Below are 15,461 nucleotides of genomic sequence, written 5' to 3' on the forward strand. Positions count from 1 at the left end.
TCCCCTCCAGAAAGGGCGGCTTGCGGGGCTCAGGCTGCACCCACTCCACGGCCCACGCCTAGGATCCCCGTCTCCGCTCCAGTCCTTCACACCCACGTCTCAGTCTGAGCCCACAACCCAGGCTCCCACACATGCCCATAACTTAGCCATTAATATCTAAAAAACAAAAAAATATTTAGAAATTAGGACCAACCAGCCTCATTGGCCAGCAGCCTGGGGACAGGCACAGACAACTGCCTGCTGAGCAACCCGGGGCAGGTCCCCGACCTCTCTGAGCCTCTCCTTTCTCTGATGCATCCGGGGAGGGACAATGACTGCTGTCTTGCAGATGTGACAGAACTGTGTGTGGAAGCTCCCACAGGGCACCAGGGGACGCGGAAGCTGGCTTATCCCCACCTTCCCCAGCCATTTACTAATGTCTGGGATCCCTCGGCTCAGAGACCTCTACCCCCAAGGAGCTCAGACTCTCTAACACAGCACGGTGCATCTGTAACTCCAAGTCCCTTCCACAAGGGACCCTGGGACGGTCACACCAGTGTTTTGTTCCTCAGCCTTGTGAATCAGGAGCAAAACGGCAGGGCCTCCGTCTTGGCTTTCTGAGTCACCACCCCAAAACACACACACACACACACACACACACACACACACACAGCAGCACGTCCCCAGTGGAGAGCGTGGAGAGCCTGCCGTGGGTCCCACAGCCAGGGAACCCAGCCAGGGCTGATGGAAATATGTCCAAGCCCCACCCTGGCCCCAAACTGTCACAGATATCCCTCCTGCTAAACCTGCCGAGTGGGAATCGTGCCCCACTTGACAGGTGAGGAAGTCCCTGGGAGTTCAAAGCTGGCTTCGCCCGCCCCACCGGGTCCTGCCTCTCCAGACCCGCAAAGGCCCAGGGAGGAGCCTGGAGGGCAGCCAGGGCCAGGAGGAGGGCGGCCGGCAGCTGGGGGAGAGGCCGGTGGGGAGCCCTGGAGCCCCAGTCACCGGGCTGGCAAAGATGATCCAGAAGCCCCAGTCAGGTGCCGACCACCTGCAACAGGGGCGGCTGGCCTGCCCCCCACCAGCTGCCCTCCAGGCCCTCCCAGCAGAGGACTTGTGTGCTCAGGGGGAACACAGTGCCACCCAGGGCACTTTCCTGACGAGCAGCCTGGGAATTCCTCTTGTGAGTCCTTTTGAGCTGTGAGAGCTGAGGGGATGGAGGGGGGGACAGCTGAGTGGCCCCCGGGGGACGAAGAGGTGACTGTCCTGCCTGAGACAGGAAAGGAAGTCCTGAGTGCCAGGTGAGCACGCCGCATCCCCAACCACCCTCACCCTGGAGATGAGGCTCCTTACCCTGGAAGTGGGGAGCCCAGGCGCAGAAGGGCCACTCACCCCCAGTCACACCGTCAGTGAGTGGCAGAGCTGGGGTTTGAGTGGCAGCCAGTGCCACTTCAGCGGGCTCTTCTGTTACCAGCAGGTCTGCCTCTTGTGCCTGCGTTGGTGGCCTGAGAGGCTGGTGAGGGGAGCCCGAAAACCTGGGCTGTGGCTTGGGTCCCAGCGCCCCCTCCCCAGCCTCAGCCCCCCGCTATGAAATGTAGCCATGCCTCCCTCCTTCAGAGGCCGTGAGAAAGAACATCATGACAGCGTTTGTTAAATGCAAAGAGAAAAGGGAAATACAATAATCACTAGGTTGACTGGAGGTGGGGAATGGGGTCAGGGACAGGGACAGGCAACACCCAGAGCAAGAGAAATCAGTCTGGCCTCAGCTTTTCTGCAGCAGAGACTCATCAGACCCCCTTAACAGAGGAGGAGCTGAAGACAGGAGAGGGACAGATTGTGGGGCTGTCACAGTCCGTTGTTCATGACTACAACAAAATATCTGAGGCAGGCAAACTTTTAACGAAAAGAGGTTTGTGGAGCTCAGAGTTTTGGATACTGAAAGTTCAAACCACACGGCATGGGCTCTCGCCTGCCCCCTCCAGTTGTCAGTGTCGTTTCTTGGTGGATGGCAAGAGCGGGAACGCACACGGGAGAGGACATTACATGGAAACCGGAGAGGCTGGGATCTCACGCTCACACCACATCCAAACTGCGGCAGACGCTGATCGGCCACAGGAAGACACGCTCAAGGGTGAGAGGACTCCGAAGAAAGTGCCACGCCCGCGCCCATCGTGGAAAAGTCACCCAGAGGCTCAACCCAGGCGACAGAGACGGGCACCACAATGACAGACAGGCTGAGTGGGACTCTGTGTTTCCCCCCATTTCACTGGGACACTTAGACCCTCAGGCTGAGTCCTGTGATGCCCAGGGGACTTGGGGGCTCACGGGCAATTTCACCCTCCAGAGCCTCCTCCACTCCTTTTCCAGGTCATCAGAAGCCCGCGGACTCCACCTGCCCAGGACTGGTGGCCGGCGGGATTGGAAGTCATTACAGAAGGAGCCTCGTGTTTGGCTGCACCATGGCTGCCCATTTGTTTGCCAGTTTCTGCGGGACCCAGGCCTTTCCTCTGGGCATGAACTGGCTGATGATCCTTCTTACGTCAACTAACCATAATTCGGTCCTTGTTTTGGTTTCTCTGTTCTTTTTTTTTTTTTTTTTTTTTTTTTAAGGAAAGACATTTGGCTGGCTTAAATATTTTTATTACAGAAGTCATAGCCATTTTCTTCCCAGAAAACTTGGAAACCACTACAAAGAAGTCGGAAACCCAAGGCACACGTGGTCCCCGCCTGGCCCAAGGACGAACAGCGCTACCGTAACTGGCCGCCGGCCTCCAGCTTTTGGAACCGCGTTACCCGACGTGGACTGTCTCGCCTTCCCCGGCGCGAGGTGCCATCAGAAGCGGCCTCTCCTTTTCCGCCGCTGGTCAGAAGCACCGGTTTCCTTCCTCCTAGCATTCGGTCCCTGCCCTTGACAAGGACCCCCTGTGCGTGCAGCTTGTCCTGTCCTTTTGGTTATTTTCAGAGATACCAAGCAAAAAGGAAAAGCCGGGTTTTTTGTTTGTTTATTTTAGCTTCTCGATTTGCTTTGCCCGATTGCCCCAAAATTGAATTTTCTGGAGCCGGTTTGGGAGCCACACGGCACCTGCCTGACCCTGTTCAGAGAAGGCTGGATTCCGTGATGCTCAGGGGACGCGGCGGCGGCGGCGGCGGCTGGGCCATCCCACGCCACCTGCCTGCTCCCTTGGTCTTGGACCAGCCCTTTAAATACTAGCAAACCAGATTATTTTTACATCGTCTTGGCTCCAGCCGTTCCTGCGGCCATCAGGGGCAGGCAGCAAAGAGGGTGCCTGGAGACAGGGACATCTCGCCGGGTGCAAGCTGATGAACAGTGGTCCCCAAGCCTGATTGAGCCTGCTAACAACCAGCCCCATTGTTTACCTAGGAGGAGGCCGAGGCTCAGCGGTCAGGGACCCGGCAGGAGGCGCTCACCGCCCTGATCGTTCTCCCTGCACTGGGCTCCGGAGCACGGTGGGGGGATGGCCGCCCCTGGGTGTCCCTGCCTGGTTCTGGCTGTTTGGGTCCCACACTAGGCTGGGCAGGGAATCTTGAAGGGTGTTATTTCTGGCTTCAAAAATACAAATTGCCAAGGGAAGAAAGCAAGCTCATGAGAAATCTGACATCCTCCCCGTCCCAGCTCGGAGAGGGGGTCTTCTCCTGTGTCAGCACTGGAGACGGTGGAGCCCAGGGGCCACGGAGGGGACAGGAGGCACGTCCCCTCCTCCCAGCTGAGCTACACGCCAGGCAGCTCTGGCTCTGTGAGGTGGGGGACATCTATGAAACTGAGACAGGAACAGGAGGCCTCTGTCCCCGCGCTCCCTGTCGGAGGAGGCCAGGAGGGCAGGACACACACACCTCGGGGTCCCCTGCGCTCTCCGCAGCTGGGGCCCTCCCGGAGGCTAGTGTGTTCTCTGAAACTCATTTTTCACCCTGAGAAACCGCGGGCCTCACACCCAGTGTGACGTCTCCACCATCCCCTGCGTAGCTGTCAGAGGGTTAAGGAAGCCTCAGGCCTGGGAATCTCCTGACACGCACATGACCCCTCCACATCCTCCACACAGGATTCCTGTCTCGATCCAGAGAGGCCGTGGGGAAAGGGGCGCCGTGGCAGCGGGTGAGGCAGTCTTCCGTGGCCCCAGGACTGGGATCTGCAGAGTCTAAAGGACCTGGGCTCAAGCATATCAGAAACGTTGCCGAGTTTACCCGATTGCCTCCAGTGACAGGGAACTCCCCACCGCCCAACGCAACTCAGTGCAGCAAACACTCCATAAGCTGCTGTGCTGTTCCAGGACCAGGACAAGGAGACGCAGAGTCCCTGTTCAGTGCTCAGGGGTCCAACAGTGTGTCAGTCAAGACGGGCGTAAGGAAAAGGGAAGCCTGGGTGCGTCTGCGTCTGTGTACATGAGCCCGTGCGTGTGACGAGGACATGGAGTGACGGAGTCGCTGGAAATCACAGACCGTCACCTCTGGCAGGACCTTGCAAGACAATCTGCCCCATCTGGGGAAACTGAGCCTGGAGAGGAAAGCCACCAGCTCAGAGGCACCCGCAGCACAGAGCCCCGAATGGCGCTGGCTCCCTGCTTGGGGTCCGCTACTGGAAATGAATCTCAGAGCCTCAGGCCCTGGTCTGTAAAATGGGCATTAGAAGTCCCCCGCAGGACAGTTGAGCGGATCAGGGGAAACTGACATGCAGACCCCTGTGCTACAAACTGTAAAGTGCGGTGGCAGCACCAGGATGTCACCGTGGGACTGGGGAGGGGCAGCGGGGAGGTCTGGGATGTCCCCTGTTACTCAGGACAGGGCGCCTCCCTCTCAGAGTCTTAGTTTCCTCGTCTGCTAAACGGGGGTTGGACTAGAACTCTAGATGCCGGGGCTCTTCCAACTCGAAAGCCCGGGGGTACTTGGCCTGCCTGGGGTACTTGAGGTTTGCAGTCGCTCCTCACGGATCACCCTGAGTACTGATCCCGCCACAGCCCTGCACTTAGCCCTAAGCTTTACCAAGGCCCCTCTGGACTCTGGGCCTGTTTTGTTGTTTATAAAGGTGAGGACAAGCCGGCGCAGTGGTGCACACCTGTAATCCCAGGAGCTCGGGAGGCTGAGGCAGGAGGACCTCAAGTTCAAAGCCAGCCTCAGAAACTCAGCGAGATAGTGAGACCCTGTCTCAAAATAGAAAATAAGGGCTGGGGTGTGCTCAGTGGTTAGGCACCCCTGAGTTCCATCCCTGGTACCAAAGGGGGAAAAAAAGTGAGGACAAGATTCTGGCCCCGCAACTTTCAGGACAAGGGAGGCCCAAGTCCGTGCCTGGGAGCATCTGAGCAGCGTCCCAGGCGGCCTCTGCACTGACAGGCTGAGGCACGGTGTCCTCCTCGGCCTCTACTCCTACCTCAGGCCCATCTCAGGACTGGTGAGTTCGTATCTTATGTGCGTAGAACTAGGCTGACCTGTGGAGACGGCGTGGAGACGGCAGACGCGTTTGCTGCCAACTTATTTTACTTAGAGACAGGGTCTCCCTGAGTTGCTTACACCTCCCATTTTGCTGAGGCTGGCTTTGAACTCGCGATCCTCCTGTCTCAGCCTCCAGAGCTGCTGGGATTACAGGGGTGCGCCACTGCGCCCCGCTACTGTCATCATAATTTGTCCTTTCCACACACATTTCCCAGCCTGGGCCAGGCCAGTTGTAAGGGGCTACAGTGGCAAGGAAGGGTGACCATTGGGGGCCTTCCGGGGGCTCCAGGCGGTCAGGGAGAGACGGTTATATGGTCTGTCGGGGCCTAATGGCTCAGAGCCAGTGGGTACGTTGGACTTGAAGCTGGCCATGGTGGGGGCACTGACACCAGGGAATCGCAAATGCCACAATTCAGGCCCCTCCTCCAGAGAGCCAGCTGCTGACCACTGACCAGCACCGCCCGCCCGTCTCCCCCACCCGTGGAAGACAGAAGGCCCCCCGCAGAGGGCAGAGCGGCAGGTCAAGGACCAGGTTCTCCACCCACTGTCCCCCTGAGAGCCACGGTCCTGGGCAGGTCAGGAGGGAACCAGGTGTCCGTCAGGAGTCTCCCGTGCCAGGGCGTGACAGTGGGTCCCAAGGGGAATGAGAGGAGAATTTGTCCCCTTAGCTGATGGGGACATTCTCGAGCCCGAGCTCATCCACACGGCGACAAGACAAACCCCCGACGGATTCCTCCACTAGTTACCAAACACAGAAACGGGGGGAAGTGGCGGATCTGTGCTTCGGAGAAGCAGAGGCCGGTGGACAGAGGATGCCTTTCTGTCTGTCCCTCATCCTGGAGGTCCCTTGTTCCTGCCTCCAGATTCAGCCAGCACCCTCTGCTGGGCCACCGTCACCAAGCACACGGCACCCTGTCACACCATGGCCGGGCGCACAGGGCCTAGCGGGCAGCCAGAGCCAGGGTCTTACAACACGGCGGAGGCCAGCGGTGCGCGGGCAGCTCAGGGCGCTGGGCAGTCACCTGCCCCAGGAAGGCTCCCGGGTCCCCATCTTTGGGCACGCATCCCTGGCACCTGGGAGATCCCTAAGGGCAGTGCCAGCTGTCATTCATCCTATAGTCACACAATTCCGAGAAACAGCGCAGTGAGGAGCATGGAGCCACCAGCCACTGGCTGTGTGACTCTGGACAAGCTGCTGGGCCACTCTGTGCCTCCCTCGTTCTCATCTGCAAGATGGAGGTGGGAAGATGGCAGTAGGCCCCACCCTCCCGAGGCAGGGTGGATTGCAGGGACTGTTCCGGGGACGGTGCTTAGCATACCGCCTGGCCATCAAGGACAGTGCTACTGTCACGTCCTGGAGGCTGGCAGAGGGGCCCTCACAAAGCCGTGGAATGAATGAAATGGGAACAGAGAAATGCTGTGCAGGTGCTGGGGCCACTTGTCAGCCCCAGGGTCATTGTCAGCACCCCCCATGCTGTGCACAGTGAGGACTCAGGAGACCCCAGGGGACACTCACAAATATTCCCAAGGGACCGTGGCCCAATACGGTTGAGGCGAGGCCCAGCGACCTCTGGAGCTCTGGCGTCCTTTGGGAGGCGCTGCAGCAGCTTGGCATTCCTGGGGGCTTCCTGGAGGAGGAGGAATTGTCTTTGGAGCTTGAGTGCTTGGTGCAGAGTGCTCGTGGAGAATGGAGCATCCTGAGTGTGTGGAGAGGGAAGGCTGGGGCAGGGACAAGGAGCACCAGGGTGGCCCTGCGGACCCCGACAGGGCAAGGTCCCTGGAGTGGGGGCGGGGCTCGCTTCTGACATAGCTCCTGGAGTTAGCACAGACCCCGGGTAGGGCTCAGTGCCACACCACTGCTGTGACATGAGACGCCAGTCCCAGGTGGTGACCTGCACGGTGACCCGCAAGCTGTAAACAAAGGTTCCCGCCATCCCTCCCTCGGGTTCGGTGATGTGCTAGGACGGCTCACGGGTCAGGGACACGGTGACCTCCACTATAGACGGATTAAGCAGGACCCGCTCGGGAACAGGAGAGATGCGGGGCCTCTGGACAGGCGGTTCCCGGCCCTCTGCGTGTTCTCCCCCGCACCCCCCAACCCTGCCTTTTAGGGGACCCAGGGAGGCTTCATCCTGTGGCAGCCTCCCTCCTTCCTGGAAAGTGGGGGTGGGGCTGAAAGCTTGAAGCTGGGTCCCACTTGACCTTTCTGGTGACCAGCCCCCATCCTAAAGCTGGCCACCCCCGGCCCATGGCTGTCCCCACTGAGAGTCAACTCCTACACCAAAAGATGTCTTTTGTCACCCGGGAAATTCCAAGGGATTTCCAAGCTCTGTATCTGGAAAACAAGATCAAAAACCAAATATATATTTTTTATTACATCTGGTCCCACAAACCAGAGGCTCTGAACGTCAAATTCTGTAATCAAATTCTAGATCTACCCTGCCTAATATGGTAGCCACTGGCCTGGAGAGGCTACTGAGCACTTGAAATGTGGCTAGCCCAAACTGAGATAGGCTGTGATTTACAAAATGCCCATCCATGTCCAAGAGTTAGCAGGAAAAAACATTCTATAAGGAAGCTCACTAAAGACTTTTCACATTCACAACATGATGAAACAGTAATGTATTGGATATTGTCTTTGTCCATTTCATCTTACTATAACAAATCACCCAAGGACAAGTAACTTACAAAGAAAAGAGGTTTATTTGGCTCTCTATTCTGGTGGCCAGAGGATCCAGGCAGCATGGCGCCAGGGTCCTGTAACGCGTCCTGTGCAGAGGGACACAGGTGCAAGCAGGAAGCAAACACCAGAGGGTGCCAGGCTCACTAGCTGTAACAACCCACTCTCCGGGAACTAAACCAGTCCCAAGAGACCTGACCCCTCCCGAGATACAGCATCAATCCACTGGTGAAGGCAGAGGCACCGTGACCTTGCCACTGCCCTCTAGCCCACCTCTTAAACGTCCACCCCCTTCCATGCTGGGGATGAAGCTCGCATGCAGCACATGACCCTAGGGGTCAACCATGGGCAAACCACAGCCAACGTATTTGGTTAAATCAATATAGTATCAGAGTTAGTTTCACCTGGGTCCTCTTCCTTTGTTTTAAAGGAGGCTAATAGGAAATTAAAATCGCTTCTGTGGCTCACATTCCATTTCCACTGGACAGCGATGCTTTGGGCACTGGGCACTGGGAACAGATGGCCACAGAACCAGGAGAGGAAAGAAGTCCGAGAGAGGCATCGAACAGCCCCAAGGGCCCAGCAAGTCAGATTCTGATCCTAGAAAACCGGCTGTGGGTAAAAATAACGTGACATCTACGAGACGACTGGAAATGGAACAGGGGGCCGGGCCAGCAGCGAGGGGGACTTGTCAGGTGGCTTTGGGTGTGATGATGCTCGTGTGGCTTTGCTTTCTGGACCAAGAGTCTGTGGCTTTTGGAGACGTTTGCTGAAATATTTACAGATTGACTGACAGACAGACGTACAGGATCTGCGTCAGGCTGGGAGGACGGGGCACCGTGGGGCTCAGGCAAAGACCGGCCAGCCGTGCATTAGTGATAGGTCCGTGGATCGTCATGACGCTCGTCTACCTACCTGTGTGTGTACTCAAGCTTTTCTATCATGGAAAGTTTTTTAAAACAAACTGGTGCAGGGGCACACACCTAAAATCCTGGGACTCGGGAGGCTGAGACGGGAGGATGCAAGTTTGAGGCCCACCTGGGTAACTTATCGAGACGGTCTCAAAATAAAAAATAAAGAAAGACCTGGAAGGGCTGGGGATGTAGCTCGGTGATAAAGCACCCCTCGACCACCCCCAGTGGCCCAAAAGAGAGAGAGACACCCCAACTCCTGGGGACCTGGCACAGCCCACAGGGTTCAAACTGCAGTTTGGGGTCTGTCACCGTTGCCTCACAGTACCCTGCTCGGAGAGGCCTTCCCGTTTCCTCAGGAGGCCAAGCCACCTTCAATCCAGCACGCGGAGGCAAAGCGGAGCTGCCCGCCAGGTCTGGGGGACCCGAGGGCAGGCCAGGAGCCCTGAGCCGGCTGCGCCATTGCTGTCTTCCCTGCGCCCCAGTCCTGAGGGGTGGGGCCCACTGCTGTCAATCAGCTCTCGGAACACGCCCCCTCCTTTCTAGAAAGAGTCAACACTGGCAGGACACGGAGCCCTGAGCCGGCTGCGCCATTGCTGTCTTCCCTGCGCCCCAGGTCCTGAGGGGCGGGGCCCACTGCTGTCAATCAGCTCTCAAACACGCCCCCCTCCTTTCTAGAAAGAGTCAACACTGGCAGGACACGGAGCCCTGGAATCTCAAGGTTGCCTCCCTGGGCTCCAAGGGGGGCCAGAGTCCCACCGCAGAAATGGGCAGCAGCAGAGAGAGGTCACGCGGCTTTGGCGTGAGTCCACGGGCAGGCCACCAGGGACCTGCCCTCTGTGCTGTGTCCGCAGACGGGGACCTGGCTGAGCCTGCTGGGCACCGTCTCCTGGGAACCTTTGGAGCCTCAGGAACTCTGCCCTGATCCCATTCCCTCCGCACGCGGCCCAGGGTGGGGAGCTCAAGGCGTCCTCGTCTTTAGGGAAGTGGCTGTCCCCAGGTCCCCAGAACCCTCTACAACCCTGCATCCTCCAGTGAGGCACGGAGGCCCAGAGGTGGTGAAGTTGCAGGGGCCCAGCTGGTCCCTGGGCTCTGCCCCCAGGCCGTCTCCTCCCACCACTCTGCTGCAGAGTCCTAGATAAAGAGGGCTCTCTGCTGGCCGGAGGGCAGGGGGGGCGTCTCCAGGAGGTGGCCTTGGCGCTAGGATGCTGCCGGGTGCCCTCATTCCTTTGGTCCTGCCCAGGGGTGCCGTGGGGAGACTGAGGCCCACATACTATGGTGTGCAGGAAGGGACACAACTCCTCGCCCCAAAGCTCGCTCTCCCCAGCTCCTCCTGCCTGCTCCTTCCTCAGGGCCAAAGCGGCTCCTGACCGCGGGCCCTCTCCCCTGGCTAGCCCGGGTTCTGTTTATTGTGTCTTCCTTTCTTGTTTTGTAAACCAGACTGGGTGGCAAGCAGGGCGGGCGCATGCCCGCACGTGGGGGAGGAGTCAGGCCAGCGGCCAGCATGGCCAGCCCCTGGACAGCTCATGTCTCTCCTGCCCAGCAGGGCTGTGCCACCCACCCTCCAGGCACTGGGGACCTTCCTGGGCTGGAGAGATGGAAGGAGAAAGAGCCTTCTGGGCGCACTGACCACAGCTCCCCTCCTGGCCTGGGCTGTACCACGTGCAGGGGCAGTTCCCTCCGAGGCCTTTCCTGTGTGGCAAAGGCTTTCCTCCTGTTTCCTCTCATTGTGACTGAACTGCCCCCGCTAGAAAACGGGGCTCTCCGGCCAAGAGAAGAGGGTGTCTCTATCTCTGTGCAAAGGCATCTGCTCTCCGCGCTGGGCGTGTCCCCCAGCCAGCCTCCCCTCCCCTGCAGACAGCAGATGGAGAGGGATCTGCCCTCAAGGTTCTCCTGTCCCCTCATAAGAGTTTCCAGAACATTCTGGCCCATGAAGTGTCCAAATGCCAGGAGGGCCCCTGTGCCTGTGCCCAGGACTGATCCCATTTTCGGGTCCAGCTCTCTTGGGAGGCCCACGATTGGAGGATGGCTTCCCACCACCTGCCCACTGGCCGCTTCTACTTTTCGGAGATGAGCCTCCAGGGCTCCTGGAGACTAGGCTCGGGGCCACACCTCCCTGCCCGGGAGGTTTACAAGGCGTGGCTGGCCCTTCCCCGTGTGAGCTGCCGCCGGACGTTCACCCAGTGCTGCTCCGTGAACAGCACCCTGACTCGGTGACCCTGTGAATCAGGACCTGGGGGAAAGCGTTCACCGTGGGGGTGTCAGGGCAGAGCTCAGGAGACCCCCCTCCTTTCTAGCTTTGGCCTTGACTCCAGCTTGCTGGGTGCCCTGAGCAAATGTCCCAGAGATCGGGGCGTGCTGACCACAGCAGCCGGCGACGGGAGCAGGGACGGTGGGGTGATGCGGGAGGCAGGGTGCTCCCCTCCGAGACTGGATATGCTGGGACACACACACACACACACGCACGCACGCACGCACGCACGCACGCACACACACGCGCGCACGCACACACACACACACGCGCACACACGCACGCGCGCGCGCGCGCACACACACACACACACAGCTCCACCTCCTCAAAGCCTCCCCTGGGTGGGCAGCTGGGGCATCTCAGAAACACCTGTTCTCCCTCCGTCTGTGAAGTCAGCGTGAGCCGGAGAGCAGGCTGGGTTACGTCCTGGCCCCTGGAGTGGCCTTCTCATGGGGGTGCCTTGGTCTGGGAAGGGCTCCCTGCCTTTGACCTGTGTTGACTCATCTGCTCCCCACAGCAGCCCGAGGGGGAGGGAGGATCAGGATACTTTTATACCAAGCCCCATCAGACAAGTGAGAAAAACGAGGCACAACGAGGTCACTCAGCCTGCCCCTGGAGGAGGACCGAGTCCAAGGCCTGGTTCCAGTCCATCCCCCAAACTGCCAGGCTGGGCCCCCCCACTTGTCTGCACGTGTCCAGCCAGACACTTCCACACTTGGCCATTCCATTCTGCCATATCTACGGCACCTGCACAGGTATAGCTTTACTACTGGCTTGTTTTCCAACTGTAAGCTCATATCACCAACCTAAAGAGAAAATGAGCTTCATTTGTCATTTAAAAGGAGTTATTTATAAAAATATAGACACCTTTATTAAAGTATGACTAGATTGGGGGGGAGGGGTGAGCCACAGCGGAGCCTGCTCTCCCTGTTAAACAGGGAATGTCTCTATCTGTTTTCTGTTGCTATGACAGAACACCTGAGACTGAGAAATTTATAAAGGAATAAAAGGTCCAGTTTGGCTCAGGAGGATGGAAGTCCGAGACTGTGGGACGACAAAGGCTTCTCAGCTCCTGACAGAAAGCAGACAGGCAAGCAGAGTGAGTAACTAAGGTTCCAGTGCATGAGCATGAGCTTTAGGGGACATGTCCAGAGCAGGGAGCTTCTGAATACTAGAGAGGCATTGAAGACACGGGGCACGAGGCTGCGCCTTTCTCCCTGCCCAGTGAGAGGGAGGACTCCAGGTCATTACCTGCCAGTCTACCCTCCGCCTGGGAAATGCTCCCCAGCTCCTACATGAAACCCCCAAATACCAGCATGTGTTGTCATGGGGAACAAAGGACCTTTCCCTCTGCTCTCCTCGGGGTTGATGCTGAGCTGGTGGGAGAGAGGCGGCGGAGGAGCTGGGTGCCCACTGGAGACGGGGCCTGCAGATCCTGTGGCCGCATGCCACAGAGCTGTGTGGGCACAGGGACCCTGTCACGGGAGGCCTCTGGCCGCTCTGGCCTCAGCGCGTCCTGAAGCACCTGCAGCTCCCTGAACCCATCACTGCCCCAGGTTGGGGGTCCGGGCAAAGCCTGGTGCTGGAGATGGTGACGCCCGGTGCCTGGGGGAGGCCCAGCCTCCAAGGCCCTGAGACCTGGGCTCCTGGGAAAGCAAACAGGCTCCCTCCGAGACCAACGTGGAATTCACCCGACAGCACCCAGGCCCGAGCTCGGTGACTAACCAGGGAACTATGTGCACAGTGTTCCTGCCCGAGAAAGGACGCCGGGTCAGAATGTGGGAGGTCCCCTTGAAGCACCCGCTAGAGTCTGTGCCTGTCCACAGGCCCCAGCCCGGCCATGGAGGTCTGCGTGTGAGAGGGCTGATGTCCACCCTCCCGGCTCTGCTCAGGGGGAAACCCAGGCCCACAGAGATAGGGGACTCACTCCAGGTCACCCAGGGCCACGCCTGACCCCACCTTACGCCCTGCGCCACGCCCCGAGCCACGCTCCTCCCCCCTGCCCTCCCCCCTGCCCTCACACCTGACCTCACCATCCCAGGACGCGTTAGTCAGGTCCCCAGAGAGCGACGGCACCTTCCGGCTGGGAAACATGAAGAGAAGGTGAACAGAGGCCCAGGGGAGTCCCACAGGAGGTGCCTTCCCCGAGCCTCGGGCTGCGGACCCACGGCTGAGCTCCCTGCCCCTCCCCTCTGGAGAGCAGGGCCCCCAGTGGACACGGTGGACTCTAGTCAAGTCCCTGAGGGCCAGCTCTAATATGAAACCCCAAAATATGGGCACACATTGTGACAGGGGACAAAAGAGAGGGCGCCCTGGAAGCCCATCTTCACTCCGCCCTCCCTCAGCCTCCTGCCTGGGCCTCCACTGGCCAAACCCAGAGAACGCAGATGGCAAGGAGCCGTGGAGTTGTCCCCGTGGGGCTCCAGAGGCAGGGGTCCAGGGGGAAAGCTGGAGGGGACCTGGAGCAGAACACACAGCCCCCTGCCCAAGTCCCACCTCCAGAGCAGATGGACAGAGCCAGCAGGGACCCAGGCACCCAGATTCTCTTGTCCCCTGGGGTTAAGTCCCCTGAGCTTGGACACTGGGAATGTCCTAGACTGTTTTGAAATGAGCGCTGTGTTACAGCCCGAGCAGCCCTGAGGTTCAGCTGGGCTGACTTGGCCAGATCTGGGACCCCCAGACTGAGGTCACTGGAAACATGGACACCTCCCCAGGGGGGAGGCACCGCAGGACCTGAGCTAACTCGTGGCTGTCCTTCTCTGGGTGGGAATCGGAGGCCAGGCAGGGAGGCTAAGTTCCCCTGCTGCACAGCTCAGCTGGACAGCCAGCCCAAGGAGCAGGGGAGGCTTGTCCTCCGTCCTCCCTGCTGGCCAGCCAGCAAGTGAATGGTGGGCGCTCAGTTATCCTTGAAATGTTTTTAAAATAAGTGATTCAAACATGACCTCTGGCCCAAAGGTGGACTTTCTCTCCGTGAGCCAGGAAAGGGCCCCTCAGAAAACCAGTCCCGAGGTCTTTCTTCCCTCCCCAACCCCCCACCACCCAAGGATCAGAGGGACTCTGCTCGCTGCGTCCCTGGCAAGTTCCAGGTGCTGGCCTTGGCTCTCCTGAGTCTTTTCTGGGTGTTGGCTGAACACCTGCCCTGGGCGCCCCACCGACTGACTCGGCCTTGTCATCTTCTGAGTGACTTCCCTGGGCCGTCTGCTCCCTGATCACCACGTCCCGCAGCTGAATGAGGAGAGCCAGGCTTCCAGAAGGGCAGTGCCCAGGGCCCATCCAGACCCCGTGTTTCTGAGCGGCTGGAAGCTGGCACGGGGCAGATCCGAGGCACACCCGTGCACACCTGGGCACACCCGTGCACACACACTCACAACTGCATGTGCCCACAGCTCTCCACGTGCGTGTTAGGCAGGAGTCCCAGGTCCCCTGGGAGCCTGCAGGGAGTGCTAAGTGTGGAGGAGAGCGAGGGGTGTAAGCCCCACCTGCAGCCCCAGCAGTAGGATGCAGAACATCCGCACCTCCTGCACCTTCCTGCACCTTCCTGCACCTTCCTGCACCCGGCTCCTCCGGGGCAGGGCAGGCGTGCAGCAGGCACAGGCCCCCGTGGGGGGGGCGTGGCACCTCTCCACCAGAGCCACCCAGAACAGGGGAGTCTTGTGTTGCCAACACCAGAAGGGACCCAGGACCCTCCTCCAAGCCGCCTCCTATGCGTCTGGCAGCCCTCAAGGCCCATCTAACTCCCCTCCGTCCGGCTCTGCCCTCCTCCTCCGGCAGCTCCCCCCGCCCCACAGCTTCTCCTCCCCAGCTGCAAGTCTCAGAAGGACCTCACTCTCTGGTTCAGTCCAGTCTAAATACAGGGTCCCCCTGCAGGCCTGCCCTCCCTGCTCTTCTGCTCTGTAGAAGGCAGAGCGCCCAGGGAGCATCCTGACCACCCCCCAGCCCCAACCGTTTGTGTCCAACCTGGGGCCAGCACATCAGCTCTACTCTCTGAACCCCTCTGGAATCCATCCTCCTCCCTCTCCATCACCTCATGCCTAGGTTAATGGACACTTGCTAGCCCCACTCCACATTTCTACTTGGCCTCTATGATCCCCTGTCCTAGCAGCCTCCAGGGCTTAAGACCTCCAGTCCCCCTGACTCAGGGCCTTTGCACCTGCTCCTTCTTCCTCTACCATGACCTTTCACCCTCCTACTCCTGCTC

General features: G+C 59.3%; 1 protein-coding gene across 5 annotated transcripts in view; it reads left to right on the plus strand.

Moving 5' to 3' along the window:
* Nucleotides 1-15,461, plus strand: part of Bdkrb2 (bradykinin receptor B2) — a 31,496-nt gene that overhangs the window by 6,718 nt on the left and 9,317 nt on the right. For 2 of the 5 annotated variants that reach the window (XM_078050819.1, XM_078050821.1), the window contains exon 2: nt 12,237-12,362. The exons of 2 other annotated variants lie outside the window; for them this stretch is intronic. The gene's annotated coding sequence lies outside the window, so the exon portion shown is untranslated. Of the gene's footprint in view, nt 1-4,706; nt 12,019-12,236; nt 12,363-15,461 lie in introns of those variants that run through there. One more of the 5 variants, XM_078050820.1, reaches the window with a different exon arrangement.

Source organism: Ictidomys tridecemlineatus, chromosome 5, assembly GCF_052094955.1.
Source record: "Ictidomys tridecemlineatus isolate mIctTri1 chromosome 5, mIctTri1.hap1, whole genome shotgun sequence".
In the NCBI taxonomy this organism is placed as follows: domain Eukaryota; kingdom Metazoa; phylum Chordata; class Mammalia; order Rodentia; family Sciuridae; genus Ictidomys; species Ictidomys tridecemlineatus.